The sequence below is a fragment of the Pongo pygmaeus genome, chromosome 5, assembly GCF_028885625.2.
Source record: "Pongo pygmaeus isolate AG05252 chromosome 5, NHGRI_mPonPyg2-v2.0_pri, whole genome shotgun sequence".
NCBI lineage: Eukaryota > Metazoa > Chordata > Mammalia > Primates > Hominidae > Pongo > Pongo pygmaeus.
In genome coordinates, this window is record NC_072378.2 from 94,744,320 (window position 1) to 94,764,905 (window position 20,586).

Sequence of the window (20,586 nt, forward strand, 5' to 3'; positions counted from 1 at the left end):
AATCATAGTCGTAAGCCCACACATAATTATTTATTAAATAAAATAACATTTCAAGTTTTTTTTAAATGTATTCTTTAATAGATTTCTAGGGTCATTTTTGTATGAATAAATCTTCCTTCATCTTGCAAAGGATACACTGTGGCTAAGAGCGGTAAGTTTAGACTTGATCTAGTGATCAAGATGGTGCTATCCAACCAGTCCATGGGAACATATGTAATGTATAAAACAGCTTAGTAGTGAAGAGAAAAACTTTGGAGTTATAATGACCAAGATTCAAACATTGATTAAATTCCCAAGGCTTAGTATCATCACCTATAAATCGAGGTTATAATTTTTACTTCATAGAATTGTTGAGAATTAAATGAGGCAATATACATACAGATCCTGGTACATACTATATATTAAATGAATAATTGTCCTTACTATAATACTTATATAAATGGGCTTATTCTCTGGGAGAGATTTTTATGGTATACAAGCTAAGGTAATGTAATAAATTGCAATCATGATTCTTGAAATTTCCCCTTTGTTTCAAATTGCCCATTTTGAAAAAATAAAATGGCATTGACGGATAAAAAATATAAACATTGAATTTTAAAGGACAGTTAACACAAATTAAACTAGTTCAACCTAACCATTTTGACTCTGGATCCAGTAGAACATGAATTTCAAACAGAAATATTATAGGGTTTCATCTCCAGAAATTCCCAGACATAGATTTGAGGTGATTTCTAGGAATATTGAATACAATAAGTTAATTCTCAGGCAAGTCATTCTCAGCACCCTATCCAAGTTACACCACAAGAATCTCAGATGTCTCAGGACAAATTCTAAGTCTTTTTCATCCACAAATTCAGTGCATGACTTTGTGTCTCACTTGCACTAAGTACTCAATACATAATAATGAAATTATATAATTAATGATTAGCATACCAAAACCAAATTGATTAGCATTGTTACTATTTTGTTAATTATCTCTACAGTGAGTTGTCTGTAATTTGACATAATTCCCATTTATGATAGAGAGCTTTATTTTCAAATTATTTTTTGTGACCTGTGACAAAAATGGAAATAAGGCCAATTTATTTACTTTAAAAGATGAAAAAAATTGAATGCCTTTTTTACTTAGATTTATATTCATTCTCAGACTTTTCAAAACAGTTCAGACATTAAGACTTGAAATTAACATTAAGACTATAAACTAGTTCAACCATTGTGGAAGTCAGTGTGGCAATTCCTCAGGGATCCAGAACTAGAAATACCATTTGACCCAGCCATCCCATTACTGGGTATATACACAAAGGATTATAAATCATGCTGCTATAAAGACACATGCACACGTATGTTTATTGCGGCACTATTCACAATAGCAAAGACTTGGAACCAACCCAAATGTCCAACAATGATAGACTGGATTAAGAAAATGTGGCACATATACACCATGGAATACTATGCAGCCATAAAAAATGATGAGTTCATGTCCTTTGGAGGGACATGGATGAAGCTGGAAACCATCATTCTCAGCAAACTATCGCAAGGACAAAAAACTGAACACCGCATGTTCTCACTCATAGGTGGGAATTGAACAATGAGAACACATGGACACAGGAAGGGGAACATCACACACTGGGGCCTGTTGTGGGGTGGCGGAGGGGGGAGGGATAGCATTTGGAGTTATACCTAATGTTAAATGACGAGTTACTGGGTGCAGCATACCAACATGGCACATGTATACATATGTAAGTAACCTGCATATTGTGCACATGTACCCTAAAACTTAAAGTATAATAAAAAAAGAAAGATGAAATAATTTCAACATACAACTGATATGAATTCCAGAATTAGAGAACAGAGATAACATGTAAGTAGATATAAAAGAAAATTTTAAAAATTTAAAGAGAATTTAAAGGAAGAGAGAAAAAAATAATTCGCAGAATGAAGCAGCACACAGAAAACCAAGGTAAATAAATAAATAATATGCATATATCTGTTTACATTGTAGTGAAAATGCGCAACATGACACAAAGAAAAAAATATTCTAAAGTACCAAAGGAAAAAAATAAAGAGAAAAGAAAGACTGATTGTCTTCAAGGAAATTACAACCAATTTTACTGTAGTTTTCAGCAAAACATTTGAAGCTAGTATACAAAATAATAATATTCTAAAAATGTTTAGAATACATAGTTGTCAAACTAGAAATCCATACTAAAATAAATACATTGACATGTGAAAGCTGAATGAATATTTTCAGACGTTAAAAAAAAAACAGAAATGTTACATTTCATGGACCCTCACTGAAAAAATGATGAATGAAAATATGTTAGTAAGGAACAAAAAAGAACTGAGAAAAAAGTTATAGATAAAAAAAGCAATAGTAAGCAAATAAATGGCTATGACATTTTATTAAATCTTAATCAGTACTTACTGATTAAGGGGAAAAAAAACACTGGTATTATAGGTAGGGATTAAAGCAAGTATAATAAAATTGAAAACAATATATTGAAAATGGGAAAAATAAATTAAGATAATCCTGTTGTACATTTTAAGTACGCATATAAAAAACCTTTATATTTAATTAGTAAATTTATTGTGTTTATATGTTTATATTAAAACATTTAAATGTAACCATTAAAAGTATATACTTGGACACCTGTAATCCCAGCACTTTGGGAGGCCTAGTGGGGGTGGATCCTTTGAGGTCAGGAGTTCGAGATCAGCTGGGCCGACATGGTGAAACCCTGTCTCTACTAAAAATACAAAAATGAGCCAGGCATGGTGGCACGTGCCTGTAATCCCAGTTACTCGAGAGGCTGAGGCACGAGAATCACTTGAACCAGTGAGGCACAGGTTGCAGTGAGCCAAGATAGCGCCACTGCAATTCAGCCTGGCCCACAGAGCGAGACTGAGTCTCAAAAAAAAAAGAAAAGATAAAATGAGACTAAAATTTAAATGGACGATAGGATGGGAACAATAATCAGAGAAAAAATAGTAAATGTAAAAATCTAGATGTTAGTAATAATATATTTTTTCTACATTTACATAAAATTTACACAAAAACAGTATACTTGGAAATATAATTAACTAGAAGATATGTAAAGAATGATCTTTTTTATCTTTATACATATAAACTTATAGATCTCAAAAACACTAAGATGAATAAACAAGCTGTAGAATGAAAAGTATATCATGACACCATATCATGAGACTTCGAAAGAGATCCTGTTCTGTGTAGAGTCCTTGCAATCCACAATACACGTGTATGACAATCCAAAATGTTACTTATGTATACAAATAACACTAGTAAAAGTGTTACAACATGAATACCAATCAGTCTCACTGTAAGGGTTGCTTTTGTGAAGGAAGGAGTGGAATAGGATTGAGCACAGGTACCAAGGGAATGTTACCTCCTTAACTTTATCTGTAATACTTACTGACTCAAAAATAATTTTGAAATTATCAGGATGAAGCTTTAACATTTATTAGATTTTAGACTGTGGTTACATGAGTATTTGTAATATTAAGTTTTGGATTTTATGCATAGATATATAATAATTATATGCTTTAATAAGAGCTTAAAATAATACACTGTTTTCCTTATTTATCTATGGAATACTGGAACATTAAGTTTCTTTAGTGAAATACCAAAGAAATAGAGTAACACATATCTTCTCCTAACTTCAATACAAACATTGTTATAATGCTTTATTTCTCAAATAAATAGTACTATTTCCAGCTTTGAAATAGGTACTTCACATGGAAAGTCAGACTACTTACAGGTGTCCTAAAATCCTAGACTGGCTTAGATCCAGTGGTATTTTGCCTATTCCAAAATTGCAAGCATTATTTATGCCACGTGTATGAAACTACTGGTACATGTCAAAATTGCATCTTCCTTCCATTACTGCAATTCACTTGGGATCATTTCACAATGACAAGTATCTGCTTCCCTACTAGCTTAGCTCTCTTAAATCAGGAGATGTCAGCTCTTAAAAAAAAAAAAAAAAAAAAAAAAAAAAAAAGTACGTCTCTTCATAAATGAAAAATTCATCTGTGAGAGTTTCTTAGAGAAGCACTGTCATCCATGAAAGATGTATGGCTCACCAGAATTATGAGTAAGAGTGAATGAGAAAGTTAAGAAACTACACATTTACAAGCAATAAAGGCCCAAATGAAATTAAATGTCAATGAGTCTGGCCTTAATTGAGTTTTACTCCCACCGCTAAACTCTTTAGTAAAATATATTATCACATCATTTCTTTTATGATACATTAAAATCTGTACTATGTTAAAACATTAGTTATTTTGTTACTTTTTTTAATAAAGTCTTGCTTCATTTCACAGTATTGTTTATTTGTTAAGTGCATTATCACAACATTGTAGTTTGTCAGAATTCCTCAACCTAGGAAATGAGGGTTAATTTAGCTATTTTATTCACAGAAATTGCCTTTCCTGATTCGAGATTTTTTTTTAATTTCAATATAAGTCCTTGGTGAATTTCCCAGTAGACCTATAATCCCACATTGGACCTTTTAACGTACGTTGTGCCAGAGACAAGGATTCAAAAGGGAACCTGTCCTATCCAAAGACTCCACTTTTCAGTGAATTCTTCAGACCTATTGCTGTATCCCAGTGACCACAGTGATTGTTTGAGTGTAGCAATATGTCAAAAGTCAGCAAGTGATCCTTCACATTTGTCCTTTATTGAAGCAACTGTACATTGGGCTCAGCTGAGTTCCCAAACAGCACAACCTATGACAAGATCGAAGAATCCTAAGACAGGGAACAAACCAATGCACTCTGCTGGTCAGCAGCCTAAGAGCTCGACTTATTTCATTAAAGTGCTGTATGGGCTACTGAGATTCTTCTTAGGTTCTAAAGACTGCTGCAATTTAAGCACATATATTTTAAATGAACATTTCAATGTAGTCTATTCTTCATAGTATATAGGGTATTTTAGAATCACAGATCTGAGGAAAGCATTTCTCTTTTCACAGTTCTTGGACTGCTGTTTACTAGATTTAGAATTCTGTCAGGGTTCTGTAGCACCTAACACTGTACCCTGCAGGTAGTTAGGTAATCAATACCTAAAAAGAATCATAAGCAAGTAAATAAGGATACTTCTTGAATAAATAAATGAGTACAAATACACCTAACCATACTAAACCTCAGTCCCCTCATCTATCAACGATGAGGGGGATCCCCAAGTTGAAGAATCATTATTAGAGAATGAAATAAGGTATGTAAGAAACCTAGAACTAAGTGGAAGCAAAAAAAATACAACTTGAGTATTCTTCTATTATAACTTGGCTAGTAATACATTGGTTCATATTAGTTTCTTTTCAAAATGTTATCTAAAATATGATGATTGTACACTGTAAAATTATGTTAAATTCTACCCTGTAAAGCATATTAGTAACATTTTCCTGCCACTTAACTTTGCATTTTGCTATTTTAACCTCAAAGTTTTGTCAAGCATATTAGTAACATTTTCCTGTCACTTAACTTTGCATTTTGCTATTTTAACCTCAAAGTTTTGTCACTGTGTACATGTCATAACTTTCATAAAATGCAAAATAATAGCCACTTAGCAAACATTGTATTTATGAAGACTCTGAACATCCCACATTATTTCTATTTACCTCTAACACTCCTTTGACCTTGTCACATTTTGGAGGTAGTGGTGAAAATCTAAATTTCTCCTGAAATAGTGAGATTGGCTCCTAGAGTAGAAAATACATTCATTTGACCAAAGGGATAAAACTGTACATTTTCCCCAAAATGCTGGCACAAACTCAGCCAGGGTGCAATATCAGTACCAAAGTGGGCATTTAGGGAGGAGGAGACATAACACAATGGGCAGTCACTGGAGATTAAATGGCACTTCTTTTGGGGGGATTACTTTTGTCTTTCTTTTGGGACCTAAAACTGATGTCAGCATGCTTCATGACTGCATTTTTCTAACTATGGTTTAGAGACTGGGATTTATTTTAAAAATTAAAAAATGAATAATGTTATTACACCCACAAATGACTTTGAATTCATACTATTTCTTAACGAAATTATATGGCATGTATTGTATTTTTAAACTATAATAAAACTAAGTGAAATGATTATGCTTCAGCTGATTCTTATAATATGGGTACAATTTTAATTTAAGTATAATATCTTTAATTTAGCCAATTTTACTTAGCTCAAAAGCATTGTGACAACTCTAGATGAGAAACTAAATTCGTTTCCAAAACTTTGAGTAACAGATGAGAAACATTTAATCAGAAAGTTCTACAATAGTACAACTATTTTTCTATGAGGTTAATATTTTACCACATTAGAAACATTCAGAAGGCTACATATTGCATTTTATCTAAAAGAATGCCAAAAATATCAATAAGAAGTTCCAGACTTACTTTCTTTCAAATAACTTTCTCACTTGTGAATTTTAAATCATTTTTGTTAAATTTAATATACATTCATTTTTTTCAGGTGTTAAAAATTAAAAGTATAATTTGGAGTTAATGTGTATGTAAAGATGAAAATAAGTTTATAAAATTAAATGTTAAATAATAGAATTAGTAACTGATCCTGTTTTCTTCTAAAGTTAATTTCCTGTTAGTAGACAGCTGTAAGATTGAGAGCAATGTTATGATGAGGCCCGTTTTCACAGGAGTGATCATGAACTGCAAAAGTGAAAGTTTCCCCATTTCTTAGTGATAATGTGGCTCAGGTGTGAATGAGTAGGTTAATCATGTGAACACATAGTTCAATTGTGAATTGATCTGTAGTGGAGGCTGCTTTACTAGATATCGGAGGTGAAGGCTATTGACAACAAGCTTTCTCTTGATTGACTGAAGGTGAAAAATAAAACAGGGTGGTTAGTTCTTATCCTCATTCCTATCACCAACTTTCCTATTACACTCTTAAAAGTTATAGTTAACCCAGAAACAACTTGAACAAAAATTAGGGTAAAATTTACTGTCTTCTGATATTTTTTGCTCAGCTGCTTTTTATCTGCCTTGCTCTAAGCCTCAGAAGCTCAAGAATAAAATTCACTAGAGAATTTCATGCCACGTTCTTACCTGTGGACCTGGACTATCCTCAGGGAGATCTTTCTCAAATTTAAAGTCTTCTAAAGAATGAATAATGACTAAATCCTGAGAAGGAATTTAAAACATGCTTCTTCAACTAACCTTCATTGCTGCTCTCAGATCCAAGTAGAATAACAACAAAGTCACTGATGCATCAAGATTTAAAAGGGCCCCTACCCCATGACCACTTAGATTCTGGCCTTTCCCATCCTCAGAACATAGAGTATTTACCATGACCTTCACCTCATAAAGGACTTGTATTATTTGTGTACATATCAGGTCATGTACTTTTCATCTTTTCATTTAATATGTGGCAGATGCAAATTCCTTTTAAAGACCAGCTCGCATATCACCTATTCTATAAAACTTTAGCTGCTCCTTATATCCTGGAATATAGTAGATTCTCAGTATGTATTAGCAGAAAAAAGATGAATACATGAATAAATCACTCCACTTTATGAAAGGCTCAACATTTAGAAAATGCTTTTATTAATGTAATTTCATTTATTAATAACACATTTATTTGTCCCTGTTCACTATAAAAACTTTAAGCCTTTGTTTTCTTTTTAAGCCCAATATCACCAATATCACTGTTTCTGGCTGATAATAGGCATACATTAATGCTTACGAAATGATGGATTATGCAATCAAAATATATCTGTTAAAAACATATTCACAGGCTAGATATGGTGGCATAAGCATGTAATCCCAGTGCTTTGAGAGGCCGAGGCAGCAGGAACATTGGAGACCAGGAGATCGAGACCAGCCTGGGCAACATAGAAAGACCCTGTCTCTACAAAAAATTGAAAAGTAGCCAAGTGTGGTGGTATATACCTGTAGTCCTATCATTTCAGGAGGCTGACGCTCAGGAGGCTGGGATCACTTGAGCCCAGGTGCTGAATCCTGCAATAAGCTGTAATCATACTCCTACATTATAGTTTAGGCAATGGTGCAATACCTTGTCTCTTAATTGCTCTACATTTTTTTTCGAAATTTATTCAATTACATATTTATGTATGTTTTATATCGTTCATACTATATATATTACATTCATAAAGATATAATCTAGTAAATTCCAAAAAATATATAATAGATGGAATAAAGGGAATATGAAAGAGAACATGGAAATATGTATTATTTTTCTATTATTGTATAACAAATTACCACAAACTTTGTGGTTTAAATGAACATACATTTGCTATCTCACAGGTTCTGTGGCTCCAAAGTCTAGGCACGGCTAAGCCGGGTTCTAAGTTCAGGGTCTCCCTAGGTTGCAATGTGTGCTGGCTATCACCTAGAGACATCTCTCAGTTTCTAGAGGCGGTTCCCTACCACAAGGCCCTCTCCCAAACATATTTCTTACAGGCCATCTCACAACTTGGAAGCTCATTTTTTCATAGCTAGAGTTTCTTTCTTCAGAAAAGGCCCAGTCCCTATTTTAATAAATTTTCCTGACTGTCAGACTCACTCATGATCATCTTTCTTTCAATTGATTCAAAATCATCTTGCTTGGAATTTTAATTACATCTACAAAATCCCTTCACCTTTACCATCTAAATAAGCCTAATCAAGGCAGTGATTTCTCATTATATTTATAGATCCTGTCCACACTTTAGGAAAGGAGATTATGCTAATTATACTCCAATATAGGGATGTTGAAGTCTTCTCAGAATTCTACCTAGCACAAATGTGAAAATGGAATCTAAGGTTGGAGTACATAGAACATGACCCTCTATCAAAAGTGATCTAGCCTTCTCTTCAGGCAAAGGTAGAATTTCACTACCCTACCAATTCCCATCTGAAGTTACGTACAGCAATGTGTTTTAATCTTGGCAATGAAATAAGAGTAGAAATGCATGTGCAATTTCTGTGAGGAAGTTTTAGAAGCCAGCACACAACTCATATTCCTTTCTCTCTGCCTTAGGCATTGTGAAGGCTTGTGTTGAAATGAAACCTCTACCAACCTCAGTCTTGAGTACTTATGAGTAGAGTCCTACTTACAACCAGCTTTAGAAAAGCAGCATGAGAGAAAAACGTTTGTTGTGCTAAGCAACTGAATTCCTGGGGATGTGTGTTACTACAGGACATTTTTTCCCATTTCTGAATTATATTTGTACCACTTAGAGTTCATAGGTTAAAGGACATCTTAGTCACATAGAGTGACAACAAACTGGAATATTCTCTCAAATGCTAACTGGGAACTAGTACTGAGTGTCCAGAGATGCTTAGCATGGTGAGGCATACCTGTAGTTTCAGCTACTGGGGAGGCTGAAGTGGGTGGATACTGAAGCCCAGGAGCTTGAGGACAGCCTAGGCAAAATAGCGAGACCACGTAACAAAACAAAAAATTTCAAGAAGAAAAAGAGAACAGGTTGCACCAGAAACAGGAGAAAAGTATTGGAGATAATGATTAAATAAACATTATATTGAGAGGAACAGAGTGAAATATATAGAAAAGTATGTAAATATAGTTTGAGGATGTCGTTAATATAAGATTATGGGAAAACGTCACTTGAACACAGTAATACGAGGAGCACTTGTTCAAAGGAAAAAGTAGAAGAAATTAATATTGTTCTCTATTATTGCATGATTTAATTTTAACCCATTGTTTCTCCCTCAAACTTAATTTATAAAACCTAAAACTGTATTCCTGTTAATTCATTTATGTAAGTAATATGGTTAAAATTTATGTGGTACAATCTGTTCATCATTCTTCTAAATGTCTAGGATGGAAAGGAAGCTGTTTTCCAGTTATAAATATCTACAAGTGAAGTAGTAAAAAATAAACAACAAAATTAATGGTCTAGATGTCATTTGTCATGGACTGTAGTGGTTAATCATTGTTTACTCTCTGTAAACTACCTTTATAAACAATGTATCTGCTTACTCCCAAAGCAGACACTAAATACAAATATAGAAATACATATTAAATGCAGTGAAAAATAATAGTAAACAGAAATTCTGAAAAGACAAATCCTGATTCTAGAATTGTCAATACTAAAAAAATGTGATCTTATGTATAGCAAATAATTTTCATATACCTATTTTCTTCTCTGTATGATGGTAGGGATGTGATTATTTGACCTTTCACATCTGAATTTCTAAATTGTTACATGTAAGTAGTTCCACATAGAAAGGTTTACATGAGTAAATACATGGAATATGTGCCTGGAAAGAAATTTTTAAAGGAGCTCAAATTAATTTTAACTTACAGGACTTTTTGTTTTCATATGTACTCAATATGGTTATACACAGATCTCCTAGGATCTTCAGAGTCTTTTATCATCCTATATGTCTTATGAATCAAAATCTTCCATGGTTAGTAAGTTGAAAGGTCAATAATATTATATCTAATAAAAACTTGACTGACAGCTACACATAGCTTATTACTCATCTATTTATTGACAAAGAAAACCACAAACCTATTCATCAACACCCATGATGAGAAAACAGAGAGGTATCAGATCTATGTGGACAAAACCCAAGATCAAAGTTACTATCAGGATTTCTGCTGGTTGTTGAGTTGTTTCTTCCCCCAAGATTGATTTATACAGCCTGTCACACTATCATGCTCTCCAGTCATTTTTGCAAACCATGGGCTTCAGACATTAGGTGATAATCTTCATCATTCTTCTGAAATTCTATGAAGAGAAGGAAAATGTTTTCTAGATATGATTATCTAAAAACTTTGCCTTTATACAAGGATACTAACATCTGTGAAAGAGAGACACATTTTTTGGTATATGATTTTGATGTGGATTAAGCCATGTGGCTATACTTTGGGTCAGTCGAGTTCAGGAGACCAGCATGGCTCCATGCTCTGGGTTCCCGAAATGAGTTAAGCTGCCGTCTGCTTTCCAAAACTAGCTATAAGCTCGCTTTCTGGCTACACTTACATTAAAACCCATCCTCTCAAAGTATGTTCCAAGATATTACAACTAAATTCTGAATGACTGAATTTCAAAATTAAGAACCCTAGAAGAGGTCTTATATACAGTTTCTCTTCATCCCATTTTCTTCCTTCTGCTGACTATATTTTCTATTTTGAGTAATTATTTCTTTATAAGAAGAGTTCTATGGCAAAATTATATGTTGTGAAATTACTTGTTTGTCTAGCATCTATAAATACATAAATGTAAGCTAAATTAACTTCTGGATGGGCAGCAACCAAAAAAGAAACGGTGCAGATTGCCAAGTTAAAAGTTTTCTTTTTCATTTGGTGTTAGTTTGACAAAAAATTGTAAACATTTTAATAATTACGGATTAATTTGTATAATATTACATCTGATGACATACAAGCATGGGCTACATGTGCTTCACAAGCAAGTGCATTTACAACCAAGTCCATAAATACTTTTAATAATTCTGGCATAAATACTATTGCCAGACAGACAGCTCAGACTATTTTTCTTGGGTAATTTAGTAAACATATTGTTTCTCTATAATACCATGAGCCACCAAATTTTTAAACTTATTACCACAAGGCAACAAAGATATAGCTACCACATTGAAATATTTATTGAACATACAATGGCATGCACAATAAAATCAGATGTCTCATTTTTGACAGAATTAACTGCCAACATGGTTTACTTTGTTTCCATGAAACGAATAGAGAAAAATGAACCTTACATTAAATTTCTAACAGCTGATAGTACTGACATAAAACTGGTGTCACTTAACTGTTTGAGAAGTTTTTCTTCTGCTAATAGAGCCAGCATGAACAGCAATTGCCTCATTATTTGTAAATGCACAAGAAAACTTGAAATCAAATGAGTAAAATGAGTTTAGACTAAAATGCCTATTTGATCCAAATGATAAGTCAGTTATCAGAGTTATATTTATCTGCAACTTACAGAGTCCTCTTACCATAAGGACTAATTTTATTAAATAGATGCTGAAGCTTTCACAGATGAATTGTGTCTTCCATATTTAATATGATTAATGGTTTTCATAAGTCTACATGGTGGCTTGTGAATATGGACAATATATTGTCATGTTCATCATCAACTTTTGGAGACAGGAAAATACCTTATTAATTTTTAATTAAACATGAATCTTTGTGCACTTAGGGTGGCCAAAAGTGGTCATTGCATATTCAAAACATTACCAAACAATAAGATAAATAATTATAGATTTATACCACATGATAAATGGCAAATGGCATTATCTATATTCTCTATTGCCAGACAGACAGCTCAGATTATTTTTCTTGAGCATATTCTTCATGTACCTGACCTATAATACCTTTTATTTTCCTTTGACTCCACTAACAGTCTTTCATATCTGTGGAGCTCCCAGGTTGCAATGGTAGCCAAGACACAACTCACTCGTGTGCTAAGTGTTCAAAAAGGAGCAGCATTAAATACTTCTACTACCACCCAATATCAGAAGAACGAACTATCCCAGAACAGCATTTTATCAGCAAGAACTGTGCCTGCTGTCCTTGGAGAAAGCTGAGAAAAGAGAGTTGGGTCATTAAGATTTAACTATGCATTAGAGTGAGAATTCCATTCATTGCACATGTATCTCACATACTACTAATGATGTGTAGAGAAAGCTGGATATTTATTCCAGTTTATTGTGATGCAACTACAAATAGTAATCTTTATCAAAAAATGTAAATAAGACAAATGATCAATCAGATCGATGTTGGGATAACAGGAATTAGCAGAACTAATTCTGGTTTCCAAACCAGGTTGACTATACCAGGATATGTAGACACTCTGTATTAACTAATCAGCTCTCTTCCCAATCCAGGTGGTGAGTCAAAATAACAAACTCCCTATCTGGTATAAACCATAATTCATTTGGATTACTTAAATAATTTTTTTGAAAAATAAATGCTCAATATCTCTCAATCTTGCCTTTTCCTTTTTTTTCTCAAAAATAGGGTTGTAGAGCATTGTAGCAGGTAGTTTCAAATTACGCTGAGATGCGAGAGTCCCCATATGCCTTCTGTCTCCTCTGTTATGAAATAGTTTTGACTTTCCTTGATAAATTTGGTGTTGGACTTAATTCATAAAGTGGTTTTTGTTTGTTTGTTTTTTCCTGGTTATTTGTTTTGGCTTTGACTATGGCCAGGAGCCTTTATTGGCTGATCTGACATTCCCTCAGCTCTTGAGGTTGGTATATATTCCCTAGTACCTGTCCTGTTCTCTATCTTTTCATTAATTCATGTGTTTCTCTTCAACTTCTGTCAGAGTAGCTTCTCTTTTTCTAACAACAGACCCCACGACAGACCCACTGGCATCACCTGACACTACAGGGGAGGAAAAAAATGAAAAATAAAATAAAATAAAATACTCCCAGGATAATTAGAAGTTTTCTTTGCTTTCGTTTGCTAAAAAGGCCAAATAACCAACTTTTCCTATCTTAGATATTTCTGGCTTCAGAATTGGAATTGCAAGGCAAGAAAGATACAAGGAAAATCAAAATGGATGAATTTAATATTCCAAAATATTGTCTCATTTCATTCAGTATAAAATAAAGTTTATGCCCTAATATATATGTTCAATGTTATAGAGCAAGGGTCTTTATACATTCCCAAGAGATCTTCTACATTAACTTTGTAGAGTGAAACAGAATCCTTTGATCTGCTTCAAGGAAGGCCTACAAACACTTGCTTTATATGATGTCTATTTAGTTTAATAAATATATAGTACACAAAGTAATAATATAATCTTTTAACATAGCTTTATTGTTAAATTTTAAGAAAAAAACACTGTACTCTCAATTCATATAAACCAACTGAGTTAGAATTCTTGAAAAATAGTTTTCTGATATAGGATAAACCAATTGTCTATATGTCTGGACTCAATTACTTAATATAAATTCAGTATACATTCAAAACAAATTAATTTTCTTTTAACAATGCACTTTTATACAAAACCATTTTATTTAAAGAGTCTGGTGTTACTATACATGAACCAAGCAGTTTGACTGTATCATTTGTAGAATTACAAACAATTCTTTCTAACAATGGAACTCTTTGTGTGGGTATTTTGTACAACATTTCACCTATCAGCTAATAAAACTATCCAAGAAGCATTATGGTACAAGATACACATAAGAAAGAAAGATAAAAGGAAAGGTTAACACTTCTTCAGCATCTGTCAACACTGTCTCCTATTACATTTGATCACGTTTAAAGTAAATGCAAACATATGATATCATTTACAGTAAAAGTGAATGCCACACAGCAGCTACTTTGCTTTTATCCATTCCGCAGATCACTCATCACAGACCATCATGGGGAAGGACGATGCCGCTTTATGGTTCATCTTTGTCAGTAAAGCACACTGCTTCAGCTCTTCAAGGCTGAACATTCACCCTATAACTAACAAAGAAATCTACCCTTGTGCATTTCCTGTTTGAAACCTGGAGAAAGGAGCAGAGTAGAGAAACCATGCTGCTTTGTTTTTCTTAAAAAAGTAAAACCAAAAGGGAAGACAAAAGATTAGCAAACAAAATGTGAACAACTAAGTATGCTATTGCTTTGTCAAAGGTTTTAATGAATTTTTGAAGTGACTCAAGGACATCTTTGTCTAGAGCAATGGTTAAAAAATTGTATTCCCCAGACTTCCTAAAGTAGCACCACCTAGGAAATCCCTAAAAACGCAAATTCTCAGGCCCTATGCCAGAACTACTGAATCAAAAACTCTGTGGGTGGCATCTAGCCATATTTGTTTTAACGCACTCTCCAGATGATTCTGACACACATTAAGAATGTTTGAGAACCACCAATTTAGGGAAATTCAGTATGGTGCATACCGCATGAGTTTACTCCAGCTTAATATTATCATTTTAATTATCAAAATAATTTTATAGATGTGTACAGGTTTCACTTTATATAGGTATCAAAAAATTATTAGATACTTTAATGTTTTTATTTTATAAAATTAATTCATTAATCTCAAAAAATATGTTTTTTATGTATTTTATAAGCGAGCATATCCATTTGATGCATCTTAAACAAAATCTTAGAAAATCTGTGCTCTTTGCACTCAGTGCATTCATATACCACAAAGCATATTTGACATAGTAGCCAATAATATAAATGATACTGAATATAGTTCTAATAATAAATTTTGAGTTTAAATTTCAGTCTGTACTTTAAAGAAATTTTTTCTATTTTCACTTATCCTTTCCAGTTATGATATAAACTACATATGATATATGGAAACAGATGACATTTTAAACTATAAAGTCCTTTAAAATAGGCTTCAGAAATAACAATACTAAGCTTTGGAATTCTTGGAAACTATCCCTAACTTCATCTTTCTATGAACATCTTCTTAAATGCCTCTTTAGATGGAAAGAGGCTTACATCCTGGAATATGTATTTCAAGCCTTATTTCCTAAAGGATTGGTGAAGTAAAAAACAAATGTTTCTTTGGGAAAAATGGGGAAACCATAAAACCATAAATTAAAATACATGGGCTAATTAATTAAGACTCTCTGCAACTTATCCAGCCAGTCAAACTTGACTGTGCTATTGAGTGTTTTGCTGGTTCTGACCATCTTTTCTGGGCCCTGAGATTGGGACACAACTGCTGTTTGTATCAACTGAAATCTGGGGGCAGAGACACCTTCCCCTTACTTCTCAGCAAAGAATACATGATTTGTCAAATCTTTACCAGTGGCCCACAAGACATTGACCACTCTTATTTTTACTACTATATGGTCAGTGATACTAAAGATTGGCCTGGAAAAATCTTCAGCAAGCAGAGATAAAAGAAATACATACATAAATAACCAGAAGAAACTCAATAATCAGAAAAAGGAAAATCAAGCTCGAACCCAGAATATGTGACCTCATTAAAACGTAAGGGTTTGGGAAACATTGGAAAACAAAGCTTTCAAGTAGACTTCTAAAATATTTACTTTAAAAATAACATTCAGTATATTTTTATCAAATAATTTAATGAGAAGATGATCACTATTAAGAACTGAAACAGGCCGGGTGCAGTGGCTCATGCCTGTAATCCCAGAACTTTGAGAGGCTGAGGTGGGTGGATCACCTGAGGTCAGGAGTTTGAGACCAGCCTGGAGCCTGGTCAACATGGTGAAACCCCATCTCTACTAAAAATACAAAAAATTAGCCAGTCATAGTGGCAGGCGCCTGTAGTCCCAGCTACTTGGGAGGCTGAGGCAGGAGAATCACTTGAACCCAGGAGGCGGAGGTTGCAGTGAGCCAAGATCGCACCATTGTACTCCAGCCTGAGTGATAAGAGTGAGACTCCGTCTAAAAAATAAAAAAAATTAAAATAAACTGAAACAGTGACCTAGAAGATCAAAAACATGTATCTCATGACACTGTGCAAAGGTACAGTAAGAGAGAAGTTGAGACTACTGAAGCATAAATTGAGGAGATTTCATTTTAAAATGTTTTAAAAATATGTATATTTTTAAATTAGAGACAGAGTCTTGCTACATTGCTCAGGCTGGTGTTAGACTCCTGTGCTCAAGCAACCCTCCTGCTTTGGCCTCCCAAAGCATGGGGATTACAGGCATCAGCCACACTACCAGGCAAATCTAGAAGAAGTAAAGGAACAAATTGAGGCAAACTTCTAGAGAAGATTAGTAAAAATATAAGGCCCCCTGAACGCCCCTTTAGAAATCCTGAAAGAGAAAGGAAATCTTATTTACTTCCTGACATAAAGGGGTCTAGGAAAAGAGAACCAGACTATCATGGGGCTTTAAATCTGCAACACTAAAAGCCAAAAAGCAATGCAATTACTTTTCAGATTTCTTAGCAAAAAGATTGGGACAAAAGAATAATACATCGTTAAAGCACAGGAAATTTATGTTCACATATGTGCAAAGATTCAAAGGTGCCTCAGTAAAGTGTCAATATAAAATGCTCTAACTTCAACATGAGGGAAGAGAAAAGGGAATATAAACAGCGGTGAGTGATGAATCTTACAATGTACTATAGTTGAATTCAAATTGGTGATGATAATGTGATTGACAGTTTAAAAATATGTTAAATAAGAGGCTTTTGAAACTGAAATGAAATTTGTGTCTAGTTTTATTGTGTTAAACTGCAAGCCACAGAAATTCTGAATAACAGAAGAATAAACATTTATTTTGTACTTTCCAAGAACTCTGGTAGTAAGGGTCCCACGCTTCTCTTGCTGTGGTGGCTGTTACTGCTGTTGCTGGTTTTGGTTTTACTGGCCCTTCCTATCCTTCCATTTTCACATTTTAATGATGCTATCATTTCATGGTCATGGATTGCTACTGCAGAACCAAGCATCACATTCTTACAGAAAAAAAGGAAGCAGAAAAGTAATGGTCATTTTTTTCTGATGCTTATCTCTTATCAGAGAAAAACATTTGTCTCGTAAGCACAATAACAGCCTTCCTGTAATCACTGATTGGCCCAAACTGGAAGGTATGTCCATACATAAAACAATCCTTGGGAAAGGGGAATCTGATTATGATTGTCTTAGGCTGACAATAATTTATCGACTAGAGGTGGGCACTTTGCCCTTCAAGAAATCATGGAGTCCGGTAAGCAAGAAAGAACTACCAAATGGTTTTGAGTAAATCACCAAAAGTGTGTGTTATACACATTGTTATATATAATATGGCATTAAAATTTTTTAAGAAGCACAAAAAATTCAAAGTTTTGGAAAGGATGTGGGGAATATAAAATCAAAACAGAGCATTTTAAATGTCTCATAGTCTCTATTTGTATGTAGGCTAGTGGGAAGGAAAATAAGCTTCTGAAGATTTTTGTCAATGTGAGGGAAAGAAGAGGGAAAATAGAAAAAGTTTTGTGATGTTGGGAACGATTATCTCATTCTAAAGGTATAGCTAATATGCCTTGGTGTAAACTAGAAAAGCAGTAAGAAATGTGCTTTAAATTTGATAAATTGAAATTAAGTTAACAAATGGATTTGCATTCTGTTCAGAGAAGCAAACAGCGAGAGAAATGAAAATCCTGAGTAGCTTTTTAAAAACATTGACTTTGTGCCACCAGACAGCTCAGTTGAATCAGAAAGTTCAGAGTGGGATATGGATACATGTACGTTTTTAAAATTCCTTGGGCGATTCTAATTTGCAACCAGGATTGATAATCACTATTTCAGAGGAATAAGAATGTAGTACAATATCGACTATAAATTATATAAATTTTACAAATTCTTTCAGCAACCAAATTTTGAGTGCCAACCATAACCTAGACAGTGTTCTAGGCACAAGTGATATTACACCAAATGAAATAAAGTCCTAGAACTTGGACCTTCAAATGAGAGAGACAGGTAATATCTATGTAATCCCAGATAAAAAAGGATAATGCACCCTGATAAAGTGTGGGAGGTGAAAGCAGGTGGGTCCAGGGATGTCCTCTCTGAGGAGGAGAGAATTGAGCAAGGCAGGAATAAATCTAGGAAGTGAACCAAGAGCACACATGAGGAAGGAGAAAGAGAGCAGAGGGGAAGCAGAACAAGGCTTTGCATCAAGAGCATGTTTGAACCTACAGCAGTACACTCAAAGCCCTGAGAGAATGGGGTGGTGAAAAGAAAAACCTAAGCTTATTCACACTTTCTTTCAAAAGTAATGACAATCAAATATCTTTTCAGAGAAAGATTTAGAGATTTTATCTTTTCTAGATGCTGACTCTCAGTAATTCTAAAGCGTATATGTCAACAGGAAGGAAAGAAGACCTGGAAGGAAGGAAATCATTCTGGTAAATTCCAAATAACCATTTTAGATTAAAGCAAAATTAATAAATGATTGACTTAGAGAATGAATTAAAAACAAGATGAAACAAAAATAATATAATAAAATCATATGGAAGATGGAGAGAGTCAGGTCAGAGTCCACATGTTCTAATGTTCATGAATGGTTAAGAAAGGGATGACAAATTCGACGAACTTCAAATTTTAAGTCAAGTGTACAAATGAAAATATTATATACTCACGAAAAGAACATTAATTAATAACTTGCAAGAGTTGAAAAATGCAATGGAGATCATATGATTAATCAACTAGACAGTTGGATGAAAAAAACATCTTCAAAGAATGGGCATGGAAACTATAAAACAAAGATGGGAAAACATACCTGGGTTGTAGATTTGTGGTTTTGTTGGGTTGTAGATACTGTGTATCTTTTGTCTATAAGAGATAATTTGTAGAAAATATAAAGAATATAAAGAATATATGAAGAGAAACGATGGCATTACCAATATTAAACTACTATGGCATCACATTGAAAAATAAATTAAAAACTCAAGTAAATAAAAAAGAAGTGCAAATAGGCCTGATATGTTTGAAAGTTTAATATGCACTAATGTAATATTTCAAGACAATGGAAAAAGGATGGCTTACTTAATGATGTTGGCATGGATGGATATCTGCAATGTGGGGTGAAAGGAGATGGATGAGAAAACATGGTAAAATATAAAAGTCTATCCAGACTATTACTACACATGTGTAAAAAAATGAGCTTACTCATGATAATCAAGAACTGGAAGATACCATGGAAAATGAGGAGAGGAATATGGAAATATCTGCCTTGTTTTAATAGAATATTTGCATTAATATTTTATCATAAATAAAAGTTAAAGCTCAAATGCAGATACTTCTAAAGAAATAAATATTAAATTACATGTGAACTAAAATAAGAACAAAACTAGGATCACCTACACTGTACTAAACGTTTTCCATTGAGAAACTCAAGCCCAGTGATATTCATTTATTATGAACCACATATAAATTGTAATTCATCTGTTAAAATTGAGAAAATAAAATCTTTGTTTCAGAGGACTGTATGGTTTATTGTACATACAAAACATTTCTTAAGAAAATAATACAATGATCTCCCATTTTTGCAATTGGCCTCTTGGCCAAATACTGCAGCGTTTTGCCTTGCCCACTTTGTAGAATCTGAGTATCTAACAATGAAGAACAGTAGAATGAAAACTTTTCAGTAAGTATCCTTCAAACCAAGTAAAAGTAATTTTGTGGGCTACGCATTTGCAATTGCCTTCCTTTACAACCTCTAGAGAGCTCTTTAGCATCACTTGAATTAGGACTTTGGGCAAAGAGCCTGCTCAAAATGAAACTACTATTATAGTTACTCTTGACCACGGTACATTGCTTTTCTGTCCCCAGTGCCAGGCACTCCAGCAGTGTGAGCAGTCAGGGAGCACCACTAAAAATATAGATAATAAAATATGTGAGAGTTCCCTGAAGCAGATACAAAAATGCATGTGCATTTGTTCCTTTGTAGAATATAATATTGAAAAGAAGAGACGGTCATTGGAACACATGATATCTTTTGCATTTAAGCGATTTATCTATAAACATCATATCATTCTTGAACAAGGCGATTTCCCTGTTGCATTGTTGTTACATTTACCATTTATGATAATTTAGGGACACATTTCAGAGTGTGATTGTTTATTTCAATCAACTCCATAAGTGTAACTTGATTACAGAGGTGGAGAACTGTGAAAAACACCATTAATTTAAGAAAAGGCCTTTGAGATTAC

General features: G+C 33.6%; 1 long non-coding RNA gene across 1 annotated transcript in view; it reads right to left on the reverse strand.

Annotated features, from left to right (window-relative positions):
• Positions 1–10,599: 10,599 nt before the first annotated feature.
• Positions 10,600–20,586, reverse strand: part of LOC134739742 (uncharacterized) — a 259,799-nt gene continuing 249,812 nt past the window's right edge. Inside the window, exon 6 of the long non-coding RNA XR_010126751.1 lies at positions 10,600–10,723. This is a non-coding gene — a long non-coding RNA (uncharacterized LOC134739742). The remainder of the gene's footprint in view (positions 10,724–20,586) is intronic.